Source organism: Prenolepis imparis, unplaced genomic scaffold, assembly GCF_030444845.1.
Source record: "Prenolepis imparis isolate NDT839.2.m4 unplaced genomic scaffold, iyPreImpa1.0 SCAF_9, whole genome shotgun sequence".
NCBI classification, from domain to species: domain Eukaryota; kingdom Metazoa; phylum Arthropoda; class Insecta; order Hymenoptera; family Formicidae; genus Prenolepis; species Prenolepis imparis.
Window position 1 is genome coordinate 6027303 of NW_028141167.1, and position 25432 is coordinate 6052734.

Consider the following 25432-nt stretch of genomic DNA (forward strand, 5'->3'; position numbering starts at 1 on the left):
AAGCTATAATCGCACGAATCAACGTCCATTCGATACTCGAGAATCTCACAGTCAGGCGCGCAGCTTATCAGCAATGCTCCCTGTAACAAATAAAATACATATATAGAAAGATACTTAAACAAATATAACAAAAATTATGTGTGTTTCCTAAAAGAAATGTTATTATATATTTATTTTGCATACCTCACAGTTGCCCCGCTGTCGCCTGGATACCTCCCTGGGCTTCCTCCTCCTCTCTTTGTCGACCATCATTGTTTTTTCGTAGCACTCATGACACTCGCGAAAACGCGAATAATTACGATTGTCCGACACTTTATACGGCACTCCCGACGCGCGACACTTTACACGGCACTCCCGACACGACGCGTGAATTGCACTGTGTATCGCAATGCTACCTGTAACAAATAAAATACATACATATATTAGAATAATCTTATTATTTCGCATTATAACATATAGAATATAAATATGTAAACTGGAATATTTAATTAGAAAATTTTCGCTTTATTAATATTTTTTTACAGAAATCAGCTGATTAAAGCGTTCATTTGCTAATTAATTTTTAAAATAATAATGTTATAAAAATTAAAATAATATAATATGTTTTAAATAATATGTTATAATACTTTAAATTCGATTAATATTTTTGATCGTTATCAGCTGATTTCTGTCAAAAAATATTAATCAAAAATAAAGTAAATAACATATTATTTAAAACATATTACTATTTTAATTTTTAAAACATATTATTATTTTAAAATTTAATTAGTAAATTAACACTTTAATTAACTGATTTCTGTAAAAAAAAATATGAATCGAGTTTAAATAAACTTTATATTATTTTTTTTTAAATATCATTTTTTTAATACAAAACCGAGAATGGCGTACGCGTAGCGCGCGCTTGAGTTGTTCTAGTAACATCAAAAATCGTATTATTGCATAATCATTATTATATTAATAGACTGTAATATAATATATTAATATTATTGTAATACACATTATCCAATAAAGCTGTACAAATAATGATCGTAAACAAGATTCTAGAATGTGTAAATAGATAAATTGAGAACTAAACTAATTAACACAATGTTTTTTTCTTACAACAATATTTAATCGTAAAAATGATGCAAAATATCTTTGATATTTGACGATTAAATATGACAGCTTCAGCAGCTCTTGTTTCAACAATCATGCTTAAATAGACACAACGTAAGATGTATTATGCAATAATTTGTAAAAAATTATCTCGCTGTTTATGATTCTTTCATACAAATCACGATTTCTGACCGAAGCTATAATGAACAGCGCTATCCACTTATAGTGTTCATAGTACAGATCCTTGTCTATACTTAAGGTCTATACAGAAGGTGAAGGGTACATGCGAGCTCGTATAAATACGCGCGGGTACGCAAAATATGCTTTCCAAAAAGAGGAAGAGACAAGGAGGGTTTCGGTAGCATTTCTCTCGACATCAAAGTGAAACGATCCGAGACATGTCTCGCGGACACCACCTTCAGGCGATTACATTTGAGACTCGAGCACAGCCTGCGGGGAGGGAAGCTAAAAGAATGGAGTAAAAACGCTATCTTCCCTCAACTTTTGCTCTCATACGAAACGTTCTCTACCCTGACTCCACGCTTGCAGCCACTGTCTTTCACTCTGGTTTACCTTCTCGCGCCATGATGACGATGGTGATGTAAGGTTTAATAAAGCCCCCGGGATGTCGCACCACGTTATGCATAGTATAGCGTGCGAAATTTATGTAAACACAGCCATTCGTCGCGTAGAGTCGGTCACCTCTCACTGTCTCCTCTCTCTCTTTTCCTCCTACATCACGCATCCCCTAACATCCCTCACGTAGCCGCATCAGAATTAAGCTCCTTTATGACTTTTTAATATTGATCGTTGCGTCTCATGACTCGGTCGTGCGACGAGTGCCATGTGCGGCTGATAGCGAAATGATTATCTCTATCTTTTCATCGTTATCACCGATGCAGCAACTGTAACGGCAACTGGACATTGTATAACTATCTTTAAATGCGTCGCTTCAAATTATGCTCGATGTCTAGATTTCGAAAAACAATTCTAACACAAATATTTTTAGCTTGCTGTTTTTTTTCAACATCTTTGTAATTTTAATATCGTGCAAATTAATATAATCAATGCACGTACACATTACAAATAATAAAAATAGGATATATTACCTTTCAAGTTATCAACATAAATTAATACGAAGCCATTATAATTACATTAACCAAATTTAACCGCGGCAGTAGAGTATTAAAATTCATCATGATACATAATTGGTATTCGAAATATCGAAATAGTTTTGCAAATTAATATCGTGCAAAATATATAATATCTGTAATTATTCTACGACAAACGAGGAATTATAATAGTATCCATATTGCGTCACTTTCATTATATTTACTCGGTGCAGTTTCTATGTCTGCTTGTTAAATGACGATTATAATATATTAATACGTAGTAAAACGACCTTTTTTTTTATTTTGCAAGACGGTATACTTTAGGAAAGATGAGAATAACGTCACTATAGTACAACATCACAGATCTTATTCGCAATATTTACAACGTCACGGACTTTCATACTGGTACTTCTCCGCGTGTTCTGAGAAGGATATTGTCGCTACAAGAAAGCGCAAGAAGAGAGACAGCTGCTTTTACACGGTCGGCTGCCAAGCGGACGCGAATAATATACACGAAGCGACAAAACTGCGCCGATATAATGTGCCGAGAAATACTGCGTTCTCTCCGCGCTCGCGCCATTCTTAAGTTTCCATGAGGAACACGCAGACAAGCATGCGAAGAAATTGTTGTAGTAAATATTTGGCTTGCGTTTACTAAACGTTCCGCATTTTCGTTTTCTTTGCGACTGTCGTGTGCAACGCGATGCATTTCCGCGCTGTAATAGTCCGCAAAATGCTAAATCGCGCGTGAAACGATCGAAGACGAGCATTGTACTTATCTTTCTCGTCTATTGTATTCTATCGACTCTTACAAGTAAACATATCCAAGATAGGTTTAATTGTGCGTTTTAAAAATTGCAATATATATATATATATATATATCTTTCTCATTTCATTTAATCTAATCAAACATAATTACGCAAGTTAGGTAATATTATTTCTTAGTGATAATAAAATATTACAAATTACAATACATGATGCATAAAAATTATTGCAACGCATGCATAAAAATTCAATACTTAAATCTTTAACAAAAAATGCGAACAATAAAATAGAATTTTCTACAAGAATAATCTTTCGATCAAAATACCTGTGCTTTCATTAGACTCATATATCTCCATGCGTCCGCTACATTGCACGTCTCGCGCGAGACTGATGCCTACCACTGACCGCAAGTCTGCACAGCGGTGCGGTGTCACTACTTGACAGCGAAACCCAACTTCACAGCCAAATGAACCGAGCTCGGTGAAGCACCTCGACTGATTAGATTCAAAATCTTTTTTCTTTAAGTACTAAATACCAGAACCTGCTGCTTCCTACTGATTTTGATTGAAAGATTCTTGTTGTCGTAGTAGTGTAGTTTTAGAAGAAAAGTAGAAAATTCTATTTTTTTGTTCGCATTGCATAATTATTAATATATATTTATGCATGCATTATAATTTTTAATATTTTATTATCAAAGAATAATACAACTTTGCTTCGCGAGTATAATTATATTAGATTAGATTAAACAAAATGGTATATATATATTATAGCTATGTGAACCTAGCACCCGACTTTTTAAAAATTAATTTTTTAAAACGGAAAATGATAGCATTTCGTTTGTAGTTGTTTGTAGTAACAATAATTTCGTTTGTAGTTTTATCAATTAATAAATAAAAAAATTTTTTTAATGACTCGCACCCGACATTGAGATATCGCAAATCCGCTTGCGCAGTCTTCTTTAGAATCGTTTGTAATTGTTTGTAGTAATTTTCCTTTCGTTTGTGGTTGAGCGGTTCAAAAGTTATAAACAATTGTTTATTCGTCCAAGAGATAAATTTGTTAATTTTAAAGATATCGCAAATCCGCTTGCGCAGTCTTCTTTAGAATCGTTTGTAGTTGTTTGTAGTAATTTTCCTTTCGTTTGTGGTTGAGCGGTTCAAAAGTTATAAACAATTGTTTATTCGTCCAAGAGATAAATTTGTTAATTTTAAAGATATCGCAAATCCGCTTGCGCAGTCTTCTTTAGAATCGTTTGTAGTTGTTTGTAGTGATTTTCCTTTCGTTTGTAGTTGAGCGGTTCAAAAGTTGTAAACAATTCTTTATAACTTTTGAACCGCTCAACTACAAACGAAAGGAAAATCACTACAAACAACTACAAACGATTCTAAAGAAGACTGCGCAAGCGGATTTGCGATATCTCAATGTCGGGTGCGAGTCATTTAACAAATTTTTATTTATTAATTGATAAAACTACAAACGAAATTATTGTTACTACAAACAACTACAAACAAAATGCTATCATTTTCCGTTTTAAAAAATTAATTTTTAAAACTCACAATTAAATCTACACATCCAAGTGTTAAACTCCAATTTTCTTAAATGTGGCACAAATGTAGAATTACTAAAAATATTTGACTCGTATTTTTTTATTTGTGCCAAATTTGAAAAAAATCGAAGTGTAACATTTGGGTAACTTTACTTGTTAATGTCACTTTGATAAATAATAGATGATATTTCCAACAAATTTTGTTTGAGAGGTTCTTAGAAACGTTTGATATATAGTTTATAAAAAAAGTATTAAAAATACATATTCCAAAATTTCATTAGAATTGTATCAGGTAGGTACAATATAAAATATAATAATTGCGTAATTGATAGTGTTAATTTGGCTCACAAACTCAATTATATATTTTTATTATTGTTTAATTTTTCTAAGTACTTATTTCTCTGGTTTTAGATAGAAAGTATTTCTTGATTAATATATGTATTTCCGTCTATCCTATATATCCTCCTCCGTACAAAAGACGCAGAGAGTAATAAATTAACGAACGGAAGCGTGAGGTTACGAGTTAAGAATTAATAAGGGCTCGATATATATTAGCCGGCAAGGAGAGATCACGATATATATTACTCGTGACGAGACAAAAGCCACCGAAAATTGCCTGCGATCTTAGTCATCCGCGGAAGTCTCGATCTTGCGCTTGCGCGACGACAGTGTGGCCGGAAACTTTCTGATTTAAAGCCATTCGAAAAGTGGCCGACAGTGTCGTCAGGGATATTTAAGGTTCGAGTCGTCAGTAGTTGTCTATGAGCGTTCTTCCCGGTCTTTCCCCCCCCTCTCTCTCTCTCTCTCAGTATACATCTTTCCGTCTCTCCTCGGGCTGCAATACGGCGGAAAGTGGGCGCACTCCGAGTTAGACGGGACAATGGAAACTTGCATCGTACGTTAGGCAGCAGACGTGCCGTGACACACACATGCCCGCGTACCGCGGACACCGTCGACACAGAGAAGAGGCGACCGGGGATCATGTGCACGGATCCTGGAGATACATGGACACACTCTCTCGCACACATACACACATACAGAGTTCTCTCTCTTTCTTGTCTAGAACGATTTTGATAAGGCGGAAGAGAGATGGAAGGAGCGAAGCATCGGCAGCAGAAAGGGGCGCCGCGGAAATATGCGCTGCCCATTGTCTGCAAATATTAATCGCCGACCGAAGTTCGAGTTCGGCCGTCGTTTCTCCTCACCCTCCGGTTCAGCCCTCGTGAAACTCGAGAGCGTGTTCTTCTCTGCAGATCTTTCCCTCTCTTCACTCACCCACCCCATCCCTCTATTCGTCTCTCTTCTCGTTCTCTCTGTATTAAAATATCTTTCAAAGTGGGAAGGGCACGGAGAGTCGGAAAAGAGGGATCGAACGCTTTTGCCGCATGTAAATGGGCTTGGTTCAACGTTTATGAACACACGTACGTAGATCAGATCGAAAGCGAATGTAACCGCACGTTTCCTCCCTTCAAGTTTCCTACGGTCCTCGTCGATTGAATTAGAATATGTCTGTTTCGATGATGCTCGTTTTGCAAACAAATTTTTTATAAGAATACTTTGTCGATATAATCCAGAGATATAAATTTTCGTGAAAAGCGAAAATGATACTATTTATTTTCTCTGGTTACGAGAGATAAAATGAGAATATAAGAGGAGAGAAAGTTTTGTTCATATTTCTAGAAAAAATCGAGAAAATGAAATTTCCATGATTATTTTGTATTTCTTGGGTCATACGTCTCTATATTTTGAAACGTTTATTCCAGACGAGATATGGCGAGACAGTTGACAGGTTTATTTACGGTTCTGGTTGAATTTAATATCTTATCCGCCACGAGCTCTTCGCATGATTTGTAATAAAATAAACTTCTAATGAATATTAAATGAGTATTAATTTATAAGATAATACACAGAAAATTGTCAACCAATATGTGTCTTTTATTTATATTTTTATGTAATTATAATTAAATATCACGATCTATATTGGCAATTAAATTGTATCTTCAGCCATCGATTTCAGTAGATTATAACTGACATATTACGTAGCAAATTATTCTTACTGTCACACGATACAAAATTTGTTCTTTTTATTAGAGCAATCATTAAATCGTTAGAATTTAGTATTCAATGGGGAAGCTAATGAGAGCAAGACGGTCAGGAAGTCAGGGAAAATAATAATGTAAAACATAAGCTACTACGGAAGATGATGATAGATGAGCTGATGAGTCAGGCAACTATAATTCTGTAAAGTCAGAAAATGCTACGTCACATGCATTATCAATCAGTCACGGATTCTGATGTAACGCACGTACACTTTTCCAAACTTATTAAAACACGGACAGGTGTTTTAATCTATGATGAACGTATTCATTAGGCATATCAGCTATCTTTACAACGTATAACGTATTAATTACTTGTTCGCTAAAAACAGACCGCAAATATCTAATTAAATAAAATAAAATTTAAGAATAATAAGATAAAATTCAAGATTAAAATTCGACATTTAAATAGTTGATCATTCTTTTAAAAAAATATCGAAAAATATTTGTTTGAGATGGAAGGTTAAACTCGATTCTGTATACTACATTAGTATATAGAATTTCATAAACATTTCCCTTCATAAGGTTATATTCAGTTCGTATCTGTTCGTTTGCGCCGTACCGATAAATATTTTGTAGACACTAGATGAGCAGCCAGCGTGTTTATTTGTTTCTGACAGACGAGTGTATAGGAAAGCCTCGAAAACTTTGCTGACTGGATTTCACGATTGACAATTCCGCGAAACGAGCAGAATTGTGAACCGTAAAATTTGCTCGGACAGCGCGAAGGGATGGAGAAGGAGAGAGGTGGACGTGGGGGAGGATTGGCCGGAAATGGCGGATGTCACGGTTGCCCGAGCTCCGAACGACATGTTGGTAATTGAGAGAGTATTCAAATGCTTGGCCGATACGTGACCGTCCTCCGGAAGCGTACTCGCCAATGTAAAGCATCTAATGGCGTTTTGGATAACACAGAGTTTCCCCATCGCGGCCCCATGCGGTTAACGCGTTTGCTTTGTCCAACTTACATTAGAATTAAATGCGCGGAACGTAAATCGTTTAACAATATCGTGGCGATATTAATAGCAACGCTCATCTCTTCGCATCCATTATTTCAGCTTGTTGCTGGAGACACGTCACGTATCCGAATTTAATTATGAAGATGAAAATCGATTTATCCATTTAAGTTGCTTAATGAAAAACACAGAAGAGAGAGCGTATATAAATATCCTTCAACAATTATCTTTTATATAAAAGAATATATACACGAGCGATCTCTGTTCTGTAAAAAGAAAAAAAGCTCACCGGAACAGCTTATTAAAAGTTTTTATATTATAGTTAACATATAGTTCGCTTGCAGTTAAATATTAATATATTAAATTATTTTTGTTGGACTTTGAGAGTTTATAATCAAGTATAAACTCGAGAATATTTAAGGGAAAATGTTTAAGTTACCTCGAGAAAACTAAAGTACAGTTTTATTCCTACGCACACATCGCCGATCGATGGAAAGCAATCGAAAAAGTTTATCATCAGTTTTCGATTAAACGTAATTTAACTTCCTCTCGCACATATAGCTCGTACTCGCGTAATTTAATCTCTTTGATGTTGACATCTGACTAACTTACAAAATTTGGCACAAGCCCGAGGGTAAAATTACAGATTCAATCTAGACAGTTATCAGTGAGAGCCCCATCATGTTGCATCAAAGTAGCATTTTTGTTTGTATCGAATAGATTAACGATCGAGATATTCACCTATTTAATAACTAAATGCAATTATAGATTATTTATATAATAAACAATTGGTCTATCAATCCATTTTCGAATTTTCAACAATCGCAGATGCGCGTAATAATCGTAAAACAGAAAATTAATTCTTGAATCTTTCCTTGCTGTGTCATAAATCACAATGGATCATATTGGGCACAAATCTTAATTGTTTTTCACATCGAGATGTACGGTCGATATTCGATGAAAATGCGCACGGTTATATAATATATATATACACATATATATACGAACAGCTAATCTAAAAATCCATCGGTAGAAACCGTAAATCACGGACCTCCAGCGTTTCGCATTATATGAGACACGTTCCAATAATCGCGAATTGCCTCGAAACGTAATATACCGCGACTCCTGCCAATAAAATTCCTTTTTGCCGTCCGCGATAGTCCATATACGAGTCTGCAACGTGACGAGAGGGTCCTCCCATAGAAATCGGTATACGGATATATAGTAAGAGATAAATCTCTCGACGCTGCGTGATCTATTCTTGGAAATAGATCGCGAGGTTGGTGAATCGAGTCGAATTAAATCGCGCAAGTCAAGCAGAAGAATCGCGAAAAAGCGATTCCAAGATCGAGAGAAACTTTTAACTGTCTCTTTCTTCCTTTAAAACTTATGCGTGAAAAATTAGCCGGTAATTAAATTTCCATGATATCAGTATAAAGTTTTTTTTATTTATATTGCTGTTTATTCGACACATACTTTACGCCTATTTTTTCCTCTTCTTTTATATGCAATAATAATTGATACAAAGGATTAATCATCCTGAATTATACATCATTTTAATGGTAATCCTAAAGAATGATGCATATTTGAAAATTTGTAGACATCGAATGCACGATTTTGCATTGAAATAGATTAAATTTGATTAAAATTGATTGATATAATGAAAATGATTGATATGTTTCTCTTCGGATATATGTATATTTAACTGCATTTACACTAAAAACTCGACAATGCGATTTTTAATATTGATTAACTAATAAATGTTACAGGTGTTAAAAATCCAGCTTGGTCCCACGCTGTTTCACGACTCTACAATCAGATTCTTGTGCGTGATCGACATTTACACTTGCTGGTCGCAAGTTTTTCCGCGTCCATCAATTAGACAATGTTTCACGCACGCGAGATCGATGATAAAACGCCGCGACAACCAGGTGAGTAAGCTTTATATACCAATCAACCGACTGATCAATTTTACCGAGCGCGAGATTGCGCGATGATTGATCGTGATAAAGAGTGAGAACTCGATCGAGTAATTGTATTAGAGCGTCACGATAAAAGGCAAGCAATGGTTCAACTTGAACGAGAAATTAATTTTACGAAAATCCTGATCGATAAATGAACAAACTTAAAAATTTTTTTAATACGTGAGGTCGATTTTACGGCGAGATGTATCGAAAATCGAAATGAAGGAAATCTGACAATACCATTCGATTTTATCGCGAGTTAAAAGGAAAAATTCCTCGAAGATTGATGATTCAATTACATTACGATTTTAATCCGCCAGAAACGATCGTAATCGGTGCAAGAAATACACGAGATGCAAATCGGGGAAACCATAAAAATTACTATGGCGATTAGATCCGCTATGCGAGCTTTCCATGTGCACGCATGCTACGGCGGCTTATATAGCAGAGGGGTATATTAAATATACCGCGCTAAACCACCCTACCTTTTATGCCCTCGTTCCGTAAATGTCCATGTATATCTTTATCGTTGGCTATGCAGCAGCGCGAGTGGCTTGTAAAAAAAGAACGAGGACGTGAAATATTTCATTCTGGCGAGCGCGAGAGAGTGTCTGTCCGACGTTCCATTAGTGCCTCCCCCCTCGTTCAGCAAACTCATCATTATCGCGGATGTAACGGGTAGGTACACATCTGCCAGAGGCCATATTCTCCTCCCCCTCTTTTATTTTTCTCCTTTTTTTTTTAAATATACGCCGTCTATCTCTGCCATTATGTGAAAAAAACGTTAGACACAGCTGTTTTCATTTAGAACTATTCCGAGAAATTTTGAGAGATGTATCCTTGTGGAAGTAAAATGGAGATGTTGACCGAGAGAAAATCAACTTCAGGTCCCCAGATAAAAAAAAAAGACATTCGTTCTAGCTTACATCGATCATGACACAAAACTTGAACGTAATCTGGATTAAAGTGTGCGTCCTCCTTTATCCATTTATTTGTCCAAGTCACGCACAATGGAACTCGAATCGCAAGCATCTTGTGTAATCCGCTCTATGGCGATTTTGTAACGTTACTACATCTCGTCGTATTTCTGCCACATTCACGATCATTGACAAAACAACGATAAACGAAACAGTTTAATGTTCTGTAGAGTTTTATGCATGCACATGAATTATCGATTAGATTTCTGGCCGATTTTATGTGAATGTCGGTATTTTGATTCTTGAATATTATGAAATTAAAGATCTACGCGTTTTTCTACGACTCGCTAAAAAATGTAAGTAATTTAACGTCCGACAAAACTCCCAATTTGTTTAATACGAATCCCAATGTCGGCGATACCGCCGAGTTTATCACTTGGATTATTATTCAGGTGTGAATTACTCTCGCGATTGCACTTAACTAATTGGTCCATTAAATTATACGTTACGTTTTAATCAGAGGGATATCACGCGCCGTCCGTATTCAAATAATATATATCACCTCGGCCGCCATGCAAATTCGTATTTACTGCGAATCGCGAGATGATTTATCCCGCTGTCTCTTTAATCACAGTAATGAATATCATCTCGGGAGGAAAAAAAAGTCGTCCGGCTGATAAACCGATGTTTTATGGGCTCGAAAGCCGTTTTTTTTTTTTTTTCAAAGTGTCCGAGAAGGAGTTCCTAATCGCGGCTAATAGGAAGGAAACGAGGAGGAAATGAGGAGGGAACGAATAAAGATCTAAGTCTCATAATTGGCGTTTGATCACCGACTTGTGAGAGCGCTCCATACCAAACTGTCGCTGTCCTTATAATCAATCAAAGCGACGTGATTAATAGCCGAAGGAAGATAATGAAAAATGACCGATTTAAGGTGACGCGCGCGAGCCCCTATTATTCACTTGCTGCGCATCGACGTTATCGCTAATGATCGCACGAAATCTCATTCAGCTATAATACAGTCGAATACAAGCAGATCGAAATATCTACAGGAGTTTGAATGGAACGTTTCAGATTGTTAACGACGATAAGAATTGTCTATATAAAGTATTCCTTAAAATAACTATTATGTAAATAATAAAATCGCAAGTATAAAAGATAAACATTTGCCGTAATTCATCTTTCTAAAGGTATTGCGTACAAGAGGGAAGGGGAAGAGAGAAATCTAAATTTAACGCGCGATATGTTATTATATTTAAAACTAAAGTACTCGTAGCACACTCATCTCCTTCTAATTGTTTCATTCGCGGAACAGTTCTTAATTCGCCAAACGTGCTCCAACAACGTGCGCGCGCGTTTGTAGCATGGTTCTGATCCAGTATTTAATTCAGGTGTCACCTGTGTGCTTAAGCACGCGCGCTTAAGGCTCGCACGCCGCACCACAGCACTGCGAGCTAAATCAAACAACGTTGCAAATTGCAAATGGGAACTAATTGCTTTCGCGCTTTACTTACAACCGCAGTAACGTTTTAACAAGCTCCGAGACGCGCGCGCGAATCGGGGAAGGGACTCCCCTTCCGATAACGGGGAGTTTAATGCGGATGAAGGACACAAGAACGCAACGTACAGAGCATTTCCAATTAGCACCACTGACAAAAGTGAAACTCAATGATGTACCTTTCTCCCTCTCCCTTCCGGTATACGTCGATTGCGTAATAACGGGAGAAAATCGGTAATCAGATTGCGAGAGGATTGCGGCAACGCTTGAGCGCGACGTTTCTCGTTGTCACCGCATAGTCGCATAATTATTTTAATGTACATAACTTGCGAGAGACGCGAATGCTATAACGCGTTTTGATTATTACGTATGATCAAAGCTTTCGCGCAAGATTTTAATTTCCACGTATGAGAACCGTTTAAATTTGTATCTCGCTTTTCGCCAACGTTGCACATATTACTTCCATCGATTAAATCATAACTGATTTTTTTTATTTTGATCCTAGCATGTATGTATACAAAAACGAATTCCGAATTGTTAGGAATTTATTTCTCAACCCTTGGAATGCATATAAGAGCGCGATAAAGTGCGGTCGTATCAAAGAAGTTGAAGATCCATAAAGAACTTTATGAGGTGCGAAGAGAAAACATGTCAGAAGTTGATCTCGCATGTTTATCTCGAGCATTTCGTTAATTATAACCCGTGTCTTTCTTTTCGCGCCACGAATTTGCAGAACTTTTCTGTAAATTAATTTCTCCCAGTCGCGCACGCGAACGGCATATCAATTTTAAAGGTGCATTTCGTTAAACATTGGCAAAGTAAAATCACTTCGCGAAAAACGATCTCGCATCGCCAAATAAAGACCATTTAACGTTTCTTATTTTTACCGGACGAACGACGGCACTCGAAACAAAAGGTACAGCTAACGAGATCTTTCGATTTATCCCCGGAGATGACTTTTATCGCGAAATGAGAAGATACTCTACAACGTGCCCTTTTTCCGGTTGTCTTCACTCCGCGATCTCTTCGATCCGCATCGCCGAAGAAACCGCTCCATTTCTCTCGTTTTAAAAATCTTACAACTCGCGACCCACGGTTGCAGTCGCAGAGTCGCGGATCCGAAGGGTGGGAGGGTATCTGGCAAAAGCGGGGGATGCGCACCGTATTATACGGAGCATCGACGCTTTCATGACGCCGCGACGTTGTTTGTGGAACGGTGTTTGTCCGCACGTGTATGCGTGTGTCAGCTGGTGGTCGTCGGTGTGTTTGCCCTGATGATACAATTGTATGTACAATGTAGAAGGCCCTGTTCGTCCCGGCACAGGCACGTGTTGGTCGAATGGCGGCAACGTGCATAGGCCCCGCGTACGTTGGATATCTATGTTTGCCCATCCAGAATATGGGTTCACGATGGCTGGTCATCGCGTTACCGATTTGCGGCGGAATCATTAAGGGGAATCCCTAAATAACCGATTCTGAGACTCGCGGAAGGATAATACGCGAGGATAATAGGACGTCCCCGTTTAAACGATCTCCATATGTAGAGTCAGCATCTCATTTCCAACGTAATTCTCTGGCAATTAAATGAAATGAAAATATAGAAATGCGAAAAAGTGTATATAGAGTATATAGAGATTTGAGAAAAAAATTAGTATAAGATTCTAAAAATAAAAAGATTCCAAAAATCACTTATTTCTAATTTCATTGCTATTTAAATAACTGTCTAATAATTACTTTGCACAATTTAGAGGAGGAGAATCTTTTCTATTTCTCAATTGTAACTTTCATTATAACTCTTACGCAGAAACACGAAATTAAATATTAATTATAAATTAATTTAATATTAAATATTAATTATGATAACTCTCTGGCAGAATATTAATAGATATTTAATCGAGTAACGAAGTTTCTAATAATTCATGTACCTCGTAGTTTTTTTTTATTCCTTGCTCATTAAACATTAAAAATCGTACGTATCGACACTAATTTGAGAACGGTTTTATAAACAGGTTTCCCGAAATAAGGGAGCAAATGGAGTTGGCGGAAAGTATTAATGCAAGTATATGGAAGTAAGATAAGTGAGCTGTACCGATCCCCTTTCCCTTCGTGCCACATTCCCCCGCGGCCGCTAGATATCCGGGATCGCGAAACTAATTCCAGCCTCTAATGGTTCTGCCAATAGCAATTTCTGTAAGACTGAATAGTGATTCTCAGATATTAAGAGAACGAGAAACTTTCCTTCGTCGATTCTGCACGGTACGTAAGGGTTCTACTCTCTTGTGCAATTTCCGTCCACTCTCTGTCTTTCCCTTTTTCTTTCTCTCTCCCTCTTTATATCGTGCCCTATTCTTGTTCCGTTCTTCTAGCTATCCCTGAACGTCCTAGGTAGAGGCATTAAACACCTAATGGGCTTTTTTTCGTTACGTCGATAACAAAAAGAACCGCAATGATTGATTTTCGTCTAACTAACGGCGAACCTTTTTATCTTGGAACGCCGCGAAGAACAATTCAATTTAAACTAAATGGAAACCGCTGTGCTATTTATAAAAATCCACTCTTAATAATCTTACCATAAATATTAGCCGCGATAGAAATTCTTTAATAATGCAGAATTAAAAATAAGAATATCTTATTATATTTCTTGAATTAAGCCAAGAATAATCGTATAACTCACACAATGATATACATATAATTATAAATCTGCAAATTGAATCCAATTAGATTGCTAGTCGAAACTCATTTAATCGAAATTATTTTGTTTTTACTCTTTTAAGTTTTGACACGTTTTATCACATTTTTTACTACATTTAGACGCATTATTTCTACAAACCGATTTTGGCATGCGATACGTATACAATTCAACTATATGACTTATCAAAATATAAGAGATACGATCGTAACATCAAATATATTGAATGCGTAATATCTAGATTGTCCCGTTTTTTTTTTTTTTTTTTTTTTTCGGACTATTCGAAATCGGTGAATAATTTGTGAATGTATTTCCTCGTATAAAATATACAAATAAGTGTGGACAGTGAGCGTAATGTTCACGAATTGTTTACGCAATCTATTTCCGGCGAGTCCCGAAATACAACATCGCATAAATCGCGACGTGCATCAACGATGCATTCAATTATAACTGCGATGGCCGAAAATTTTGCGCTTTATATCTTGAAAGATTATCTCTTTCCATTTTCCGCCTACGAGATATAATTTTCAATTTCCTTCTTCCTATTGAGAATGATAAAGATTTTCGCGACGATCTTTTATAATACCAAATTATCTTTCTTTAAGACGCACAATTTACGGGAGCAATATGCTCGCTCGATATCCAATAGAGAATTTTCCTCCTGAAACACGAACGAATCGAAACGTCGATTCTTGGGTCGTTTCGATCCTTTTGTATATCTGCACAAAAGTCTTGCCTTTCGTCTCCGGCGAGAGACAAGAAGGATTATAGCAATGCATATCATTACGATCACGAAAAACGCTAAGTAAAGCATCGAGGAATACAACAGGTGACTACCAGATGTAAATCTTGGTCGATAATAAAACAGCCATTAGGCATCGAACAGCAGTTAAAACTCGAATACACAGACATTTAGATAATCTTTCGCGTAAAAGAAGATCACGAGATTCGACATCATGCCGATAATATTGATGAAAAGAATCTATTTATATTTATAAATCTCTTGACTTTTTTCGTATGGCAGAAATAACACATTACAAATTTTTGTAATTTAGTAGATAACATTTATCTCAGATGAGAGCAAAAAAAATAAACATAAATGAAGATTGAAGAAAAATTGATTCCGATGGAACAAACTTTCCCACAAATTAAATGGAGCGATCGAGCTTTAATTGTAAAAATATTAATTTTCTAAATTGTATATATATTATTAAATAATATTAAATTGTGTAAATCTTAATTATATATAAGTATTATTCCATTTTTATGGAGATATATATATATATATATATATATATATATATATATATTTATAATAAGTTCCAATACGGAAATGGAATGAGTGACGATAGCTGGAAATTGATTAATTAATAATTTGATAACGAATTTCATGATCGAACTATAGAAGAATCGAAATTTGATTGTATTGAATGTGAAATTTGATTATTAAATGTGACCTCCTAATTATTAAAGAAATCGATATATATTTATATTTCGATTCTTCTATAGTTCGATCATGAAATTCGTTATCAAATTATTAATTAATCAATTTCCAGCTATCGTTACTCATTCCATTTCCGTATTGGAACCATTATTTCTTTCATCGAGTTCGTCAGAAATAGAAGCTTAGGATTAGATTCTCCGGAATACACACGGATGCTGATCCGGAAATATAGTTACATTTTTAAACACCGAAACACAAAATTCAAAAACAACGAAAAATACGACGATTGATAATTCTGTTCGCATTTTTATCACGATACATCATACCACTACTATGAATGTGACAATTCTATACATACGAGCAAAGTATTTCTATATACTTCTGTGCAAATGCTCTGGTCGCACTGATTCAACGTTTTCGTTAGGGAAAAAAACAACGATGTAATACCAACCGTGCTTGCACGAGCCGGCTCTTGTTTTTAACGCACAGTCGCGTTGTTAGTAGAGTAAATATTTTCACGCGAGTTGTACATGAAACAGATGTACGCCTGTACTCTGTTTGCGAGAGCGCGTTATATCTATGAGTATCTTTTCTCCTTCGATTCATGTTTTATTTTTTCTCGATAAGCGTCGGAGGGTTACATTAGTGTTCTAAGCAGCCGCGAAATTCGGCGATATCACGCACACCTGCAGCATGGTCGTAGACATTGGTTTAACCTATCACTCGTCTGATATATCGAATCGATGAACGCATTATGGCGTGATTATCGGTTAGTAATTAATTACACGTATGCTAGCAATTATGCTTGGGATCTTTTCTCCTTAAAATTCCTTATCGTGATTGCGAAACGAAATTTACGGAAATTTATTAGAAAGGGAAATTTATTTTAAGATATACGTTATTTATCACATGTTTAATCTCGTGCTTTATTTAATGTTGTTAATGTTATTTAGAGTTAAACATTTTTTCTCTTATACTTAAGCTTGTCTCTATTATATTTTTATTGAATTATTACATATTTTATTTTTCTGTAATTTTTATGTTTATTCTTATCATTAAAAAAATTTATTAAAAAAACCTTTATTAAAAAAAATTTATATTAATAAATATACCTCATTCATTAAGAAAAATCTAAATTAGAAAAAAAATAGATCAGATATATATAATTGAATTAAGAAGTGAATTAAAAAGTTTATTGATTTCTACGTGACTTTTCGTAAGATCTATGTATTAGAATGACGTTACTTTGAGAACCCGAGAAGGATAAATACCGTGTAGGATGAAACGCTGGAATCCCATCACTTTAGCGAGGATACTACTATACGTCGTCCTCGAAATAACCTGCTCGGGAATCGATTGGTCGGTTTCTCCCGGATGGTGAGACAGGCTCCTCTACATTGATATTCAGTAGCGGCCCTCGTCTCTTCGAACCGTCAAGAAATTTTACCCGGGGCATTGCAACACGCGCGTTCCCCGTGGAATCGCCAAGTTCGTCGTCGTCGACAACGACGGTTCGGGTATCGAATAATTATACAAGTCGAGTAAGTAGCCCGGCACCGTGACGAGCGTGACGAGCGGAATTCGTTGTCTATAGTGAGTGTGGTATCGTCGCAATAGAATCCTTCGAAGGGCTCTTATTTCGCGACGCGCATATTGATCCGTCCCAATCGCTAATTATACCCATCGCAAAACAGCTGATGAAAAAAAGGAAACGCAATAGACGATATTATTTCGAATTTATCGCAATGTTATTTCCGGTTAATTTATTCTCGTATTATTTTATTTTAGATTTATTTCAGATTATTTATTTATTATTCGAAACGTATCTTGTGTTATTTATTTAGAAAGTTTCTGTAGTTGATAAAGTTATAGTCAATTACTTTAAAACAAAATTGCAATTTTATCGAGGAAATAACATAAAATAATAGTAACTCTGATCGAGTGTGTTCAGATTTTTGTATTTTACACGATTCTATATTGAGATATATATATATATATATATATATATATCCAGGGTAACAATCAAAGAGCACAAGCGAGTTTTGCAGCGGCTTTGATTGTTCTATTAAATATCTCTTGTCTATTGAATAAATCCATACCGTTATATGTAGGTATGATAGATATTTCTATTCATCGATGAAAACGATTGTTGATATTCCGGTCCACTTGTGATATCCCCTGCCGATCTGGCAAAACCGATGCATTCAGGTATTAAACTAAAATATCAAATCAACAGCAGAGTATAACGATGTATGTATCTCCACGCAATTTTATAAATCCGGGTCGATCTGCAGATATATCCTTGAAAAACAGGAAACTCTTGCGAAAAACAAACCTCAAGCGCAATAAAGTCTCATAATATAAATATTTATCGATCTTCAGATATCTATATATGTGCAGCGCACAAACTGATCGATATAATACACGGTGATTTAATGAAGAATCGCACGCTAATTATTAGCTTATTATTTGGTTATAAAGAGGGAGATGTGGTGTTTTATATTAAAAATATTCTTTCTCTTAAAGAATACCGGCATTTCTGTCGATTTATTCGCAGCGTGTATATATATATGTATATATATCCATTTATCGCGTGAGTTGCAAACTTATATATTAATTACATGACGATGTGAAAGCAATTATTGATAGAAATCAATTTGCCTCGCTTCGTCAATTTTCACTCCGATTAATACGTCGGCTTTAGAACTGCTGGGCATCCAACTGGTGTAAATTAAATTATTTATCGGGGTATTATATGTTGCGAATGAAAATTTGCGAGCATCTCGCCTCGTCTCGCTTAATGACAAAATCGTGTCGTTACACGGCTCTTGTAATGAATATCACGAAACATTAATAAAAAAGAAGAATAAAATGTTGAAAAATATATCTGCACGAATTAAATATCGGCATGTACTTATCTGTATTATAAAATGTAAAAGTATGTTAATAAAAAGGATATATAAAGAGGGGAAAAATGCGTAAAGAGGAACTCGACGAAAAGTTAATAGAATATGAAACGTTTCGCGAGTCGTAAGAAAATCTCGATTGGCACTTGAAGCTTCGAAGGCAGACGGGTTCGATATTAAATTAGAATATTCTCAACATATATATATACATATATATGTGATGCTGTATAGATATATATTCTCGCATAAGACTTCTTTCCCGTGTGGAGATGCGAGTGCATCCACCCGCCTTGAATATCAATTCCTTTTCCCGTCTCGTAAGAGGAAAATCTATATTCACGCGCGTCCATACCTAAAGATCCGTGGCCTGTTGAATCTTTTTCAATTCATCGACCGATCAATTTTACCCGGAGAATTATTCGGAATAAATCAACCATTAATAGAACGTTCCTAAGAAATTAGGTCTTTTTTCTCATGATTTCAATATCGATACATTAATAGAGTTTTAATTACAAACGATTAAAGATTAAATGATCTTGTAGACTTGAACAATTTAAGTTATACAGATAACAGACATAACATTAGACTTGTTAACATGTAAATTAATTATGATAAAAATCTACTTGAAGTTATTACAATTTTTTTTAGAATAACGCACGTGTAAATAATCAAAGCGAGAGTAGAGAAGAAATGACGTGCGATTCCGACGAGAAACACGCATTAAGAAAATGCATGTTTATGCACGTGACTTTTACGCCGTGTACGAATAATACGCGTGCATCGTCGACCCTTTTCTCCCTCTCCCTCTGCGCGGTCTACCCCTTTGTAAGAAATTCCGGCATCAGGAAACACGCGGGGCGAAAATCATGGCTGACTAGCTAGCTGGCGTGTCTGGAGACCGTAAGAAATGATAATACAGCTCAGCTGTGTGCGGCACCATACATAACGCGTGTGCCTATGTGCACCCCTTACATGCACCCGCGGATGCCTCGGCGGACGTATGGCTTGCCAAAGGGGGATATTTATGTTCGCCGTAGCGTGAGCGCGAAACATACCTCGCCAACCCTCTTTCTCGACCCCTCCGAACCGTCAAGCACACCCACACAAACGCTTTCGGCGTTTGACCGTTACTTTAAGGTGTAATTCGCCAGATTACCATCGGATTGAGTAATTTGGTCGTAATCGCGACCCCGAGCCCCGAATCCTTTCGGCTCCTTCGACGTATGTATGTACACGACATGCGACGTCAATGACCATAATTTCCCGTCGTACCGTTTAATAACACGTATGTCGGTCCCATACGAGCCCTACGGTGATCAAGCGGATAAGCTTCGAGTGGATTAGTGAATATACGTAAGATGCATAACCGCAAATGTGCTAAAATTTGCAAAGCACAACAAATTTGTAAAACATACCGAGATTTATTTAGTCGTAAATTTGTTGTTTATTTAGAGATGTAAATTTTTAAATATAAATATATATTTAAAAAAATATATAATATAAATTGATTAAATGTATAATAAATATATGAAATATATTAATATAAATAATAAAATATGTGTAATAAATGTGTATTAATATTTAACATTTACATATATTAATATTTAAATATAAATATATCGAGAAAGAAAAAATATATTATAAATATCAAGAGTAAAAGAGGATTTTAAATTCAGTATCTGATCTTTATATGTCGAAATATCTTATTTTATTATATCGTAATACTATAAAAAAGTAGATTTATTTTAATTTATTATTTTACTATTCTTGATAATATACTATTTTTTATTATGCACTAAAACAACACAAGCGCGCACTATGCGTGCGCCTTTCTTCGATTTTAAAAGGAATGATATTAAAAATATATATACATATATAAAAGTTTGTTTAAACTCGATTAATATTTTTGACAGAAATCAGCTGATTAAAGTGTTAATTATAAGAATTAAAATAATAATGTTGTAAATAATATGTTGTAATACTTTAAACGCGAATAATATGTTTTGACAGAAACAGCTGATAACTGTCAAAAAATATTATTCGAGTTGAAAGTATTATAACATATTATTTACATTATTTTAATTTTTATATTATTATTTTAAAATTTAATCAGCTGATTTTTGTTAAAACATATTAATAAATAAAATTAGCTTATTAAAGAATAAATTAAGACTCACCGATACGACGCGCAGCAGCGGAGTTGTAGTGCACATCTTGATCTGCAAAATACAAATATTAACAAATTATAAATCAATGTCTAAAATAATTAATATTTTAAAAAATAATTACGTTAAATATTAATTAAACTTCTTATTGAATTTGTTGACTATTTTTTTAATATTCAATCTTTATTTACTGAAATAAATACTGCAAAAAAATGTTACACAAAAAATGTTTTTACGAAAAAAATTTGTCTTAAAGATTAAATTATTATAAGTAAAAATAAAAAATTTGTATATAAATAATAAAATAATTAAAAAATTTTGAACACAAAGCAATTTAAAAAAATATATATCCATTTATATAAAAAATATAATTGTTGTAAATAATTTATTTAATATTTTAAAATAAAATATAAAATACATAATGCATATTATATAATAATATTAAATATTACATAATAACAAAAAATGGATCATTTAAATATATAAACAATTAATTTCATAAAATTGTAAAGTATTAAATAATTAAAATTTACCTCACGGTTGCTCCGCTATTGCTCGTTGCCTTTCCGGGCCTTCTCGTCCTTTTTTATTGTTGGTCGTTTTCCTTTGCTGCTCTTTTACTCGTAGCACTCACATGACACTCGCGAAAACACGGTTAATTACGAGATCACATATAAAAATCAACGAATGACAATCGCACGGAACTTTGTACGGCACTCCCGACATAGATTACTTGCATGCAACGCGCATTTTATTATTATTTCGACGGAAAATAACACAGAAACACGCTTGGCACTCTGAAATAAATCAAATTTCTTAATTATTATTTAATTATTACACTGAGAGAATTATCTCTTAGAATTTACCCTGAAAATCATGGTTATCATGTATCATGGGACAATATGGTATGGAAAGAATTTTATGAGATTCTCTGATTAATATTTATCACAATAAAAATAATAATATCTATCACAATAAAATATAAAACATGTTTGATTAATTTTACTAAACTGCATAGTAAAATTAATCAAACATATTTTGTATTTTATTGTAATAGATACATATTATTTTTATTGTGATAAATATTAATCAAAGAAATTCTCATAAAATTCTTTTTCCATACCATATTGTCCGACGATTACTATAATTTTCAGGATAAATTCTAAGAGAAAATTCTTTCTATGTATTAACTATTATATCATTGTTTTTGAAAAATATACAGAGAATTTCTGAAAATCATTGTAATCGTAGGATAATATGGTATGGAAAGAATTTTATGAGGATTTCTCTAATTAATACTCTAATTAATACTCTAATTATTACAATAAAAAATAATAATAGCTATCATAATAAAATATATTGATTAATTTTACTATGCAGTTTAGTAAAATTAATCAAACATATATTTTATATTTTATTATGATAGCTATTATTATTTTTTATTGTAATAAATATTAATTAGAGAAATTCTCATAAAATTCTTTCCATACCATATTGTCCTACGATTACCATGATTTTCAGGGTAAATTCTAAGAGAAAATTCTCTCTGTGTATTTTTTGTAAAATTAGCCCATTAAAGAATAAATTAAGACTCACCGATATTATGTACAGCAGCGGAGTTGTAGTGCACATGTTGATCTGCAAAATACAAATATTAACAAATTATAAAAGTGTCTAAAATAATTAATATTTAAAAAAATAATAATTACATTAAATATTAATTATATTTTTAATTCAATTTTTTGGCTATTTTTAATATTCAATCTTTAAATCTTTATTTACTAAAACAAATACTTAAGAAAATGTTACACAAAAAATGTTTTTAGACACGAAAAATGTTTTAAAAAAGAATTTGTGTTAAAAATTAAATTATTGTAATATATAGGTATATAACAAGTAACAATAAAAAATTTACATATAATGCCTTCTTCTCGATTAATATTTTTTGACAGAAATTAGCTGATAACTCAAAAATATATCAAGTTTAAAGTATTAACATATTATTTAAAACATTTTATTTAAATTTTTATAACATATATGATTTCAAAATTAAATTAGCAAATTTTCGTTTTGATAATATTTTTTGACAGAAATCAGCTGATTAAAGCATTGATTTGCTAATTAAATCGTAAAATAATAATATGTTATAAATATTAAAATAATAATATGTTTTAAATAATAATGTTTTAAATAATGTGTTATAATACTTTAAATTCACTTAATATTTTTGACAGTTATTAGCTGATTTCTGTCAAAAAATATTAATCTAGAATAAGGTATTATAACATATTATTTAAAACATATTACTATTTTAATTTTTTAAATATATTATTTTAAAATTTAATTAACAAATTAACGCTTTAATAATATTTTTTTACAGAAATCAACTAATTAAAGCGGTAATTTGCTAATTAAATTTTAAAATTATATGTTATTATAAAAATTAAACTAATATGTTTTAAATATCATATGTTATAATACTTTAAACTCGATTAATATTTTTGACAGTTATCAGCTGATTTCTGTCAAAAAATATTAATCGCAGAAAGGCATTATAACATATTATTTACAACATATTACTATTTTAATATTTTTAAAATATTATTATTTTAAAATTTAATGAACAAATTAACGCTTTATTAATAATTTTTGACAGAAATCAGCTGATTAAATTGTTTATGTTAATTTGTTTTTTCGTGGTGCTGATTGGCTATCTCGACTCGCGTTGTACGTTATATTTGTAAAGAATATTATTTTTATATTCTAGCCGCTCGATTATGACACACAACGCGAATTGAGATAATCGATCAGCATCACGAAAAAGAGGCAACAATACTTGCGAGAATCGACTGCCTTTTTTAGAAAGTATATCCTATTAGAGTCATGAAATCAAGTATATTTTTTTTATACATTTTGAAATCAATTTTTCCTAAATAATATCACGAATGAATTTGCGAAAATTCAAAGCCACTGCACTAACATCGATGAAGATCTGCAGATTCACATTGTAATCCGCTGTAATCTAAATGGACACGCTTAATAGCCTCCAGACGAGAACCCTGACGTTAATGGCGTGGTGTAGTTCACTGGTTAGTTCTGATGACGACCAGAGACCCAGGTCTAGACCGATGGACGAGGCATCGTCGTACAATCCGGGATTAATAGCGCGCGAACTAATTCAAATGTCTAATAAATCTTGGCCGTTTCTCTCCGGTTCCCCCGATCGCGCTTGCACCCAGCCCTGAATTTCTCCACGCGGGGGGAAGAGACCCCGGTCTTCGATCGGTCGAACATTCAGTCAGATAGATTCGATTAACCCGCGAGTTTCGTTAACAACTAACGCGATTACTTCTAATTCCAATTTGTCATCAAGAAGCCGCGGTGGCGGGAACTTCTATTCCCGTATGGAGAAGAATACGGAATTGAAGTCTCGAACGAACTGGGTCACAATCTCTTACCTCCCTTTTCCCCCCGCGACCAGCCGCGCTACGAAGTTTCGAGCCTTACACCCGAGTCTCTACTTAATACTATGTAGATATCGAATCCATATTGTTATCAAACTGAAAGGCTGACAAATTACGCCGACGCGATATCGAGCGCCGAATAAACGCGCCCGTTATTTTAATACGCGGATTTATTAAACGTATAAATCTGAAGTTTACTCAAACTAAAGAGAAGAGAGAGAGAGAGAGAGAGAGAGAGAGAGAGAGAGAGAGAGAGAGAGAGAGAGAGAGAGAGAGAGAGGACGTCTTAATTTATTATCCCTCTGAAATTATTCAACCCTGACATTTTTTACCATATTGTTATGTAAATAACGATTAAGTAATCTGTAACGATTTCCATATGTATAACGAGGATATCAGGTTTTTTATTTCTCTCGAAATATTTGCGGTTAAGTGAATATGATACATGAACTTTTCAGTCTCACATAATACGTGAAAAATAATCGCGCAATAATTATATGCAGTAAAATGTTTATTTACTCACCAAGCATCGCCTATTTCGCCAAATTCATGTACAATATGTATAAACATAATATATAAACACTATGTATAATGTCTCGTACCTTGCACTTGCAGAGATATTGACGATGTTTCCCGCGCACTTGCCGATGCTTCCCGCGCAAATAGATCTGTGGCAAGGTGTATCAAATTACATTAGAAAGGTATGTGTATGCTCTAATTTCGAATTAGAATGCGTCGGTAAAAAAACTTCAGCAACTGTCGATAAATTTATGGTTCTTCGATCCTCCGCAAAATGGCGCTGAAACTGCAAGCAC

General features: G+C 34.2%; 2 long non-coding RNA genes across 2 annotated transcripts in view; one reads left to right on the top strand and one right to left on the bottom strand.

Moving 5' to 3' along the window:
• LOC145940323 (uncharacterized) overlaps positions 1 to 25356 on the top strand; it is a 211373-nt gene extending 186017 nt beyond the window's left edge. The window contains exons 10-11 of the long non-coding RNA XR_014425993.1: positions 9340 to 9501; positions 25233 to 25356. This is a non-coding gene — a long non-coding RNA (uncharacterized LOC145940323). The remainder of the gene's footprint in view (positions 1 to 9339; positions 9502 to 25232) is intronic.
• LOC145940325 (uncharacterized) lies at positions 191 to 21729 on the bottom strand. Its single transcript, XR_014425995.1, has 3 exons — positions 21687 to 21729; positions 21166 to 21207; positions 191 to 395 (listed from the first exon to the last, which is right to left on the bottom strand). It is a non-coding gene; the product is annotated as an uncharacterized LOC145940325 (long non-coding RNA).
• Positions 25357 to 25432: the final 76 nt, after the last annotated feature.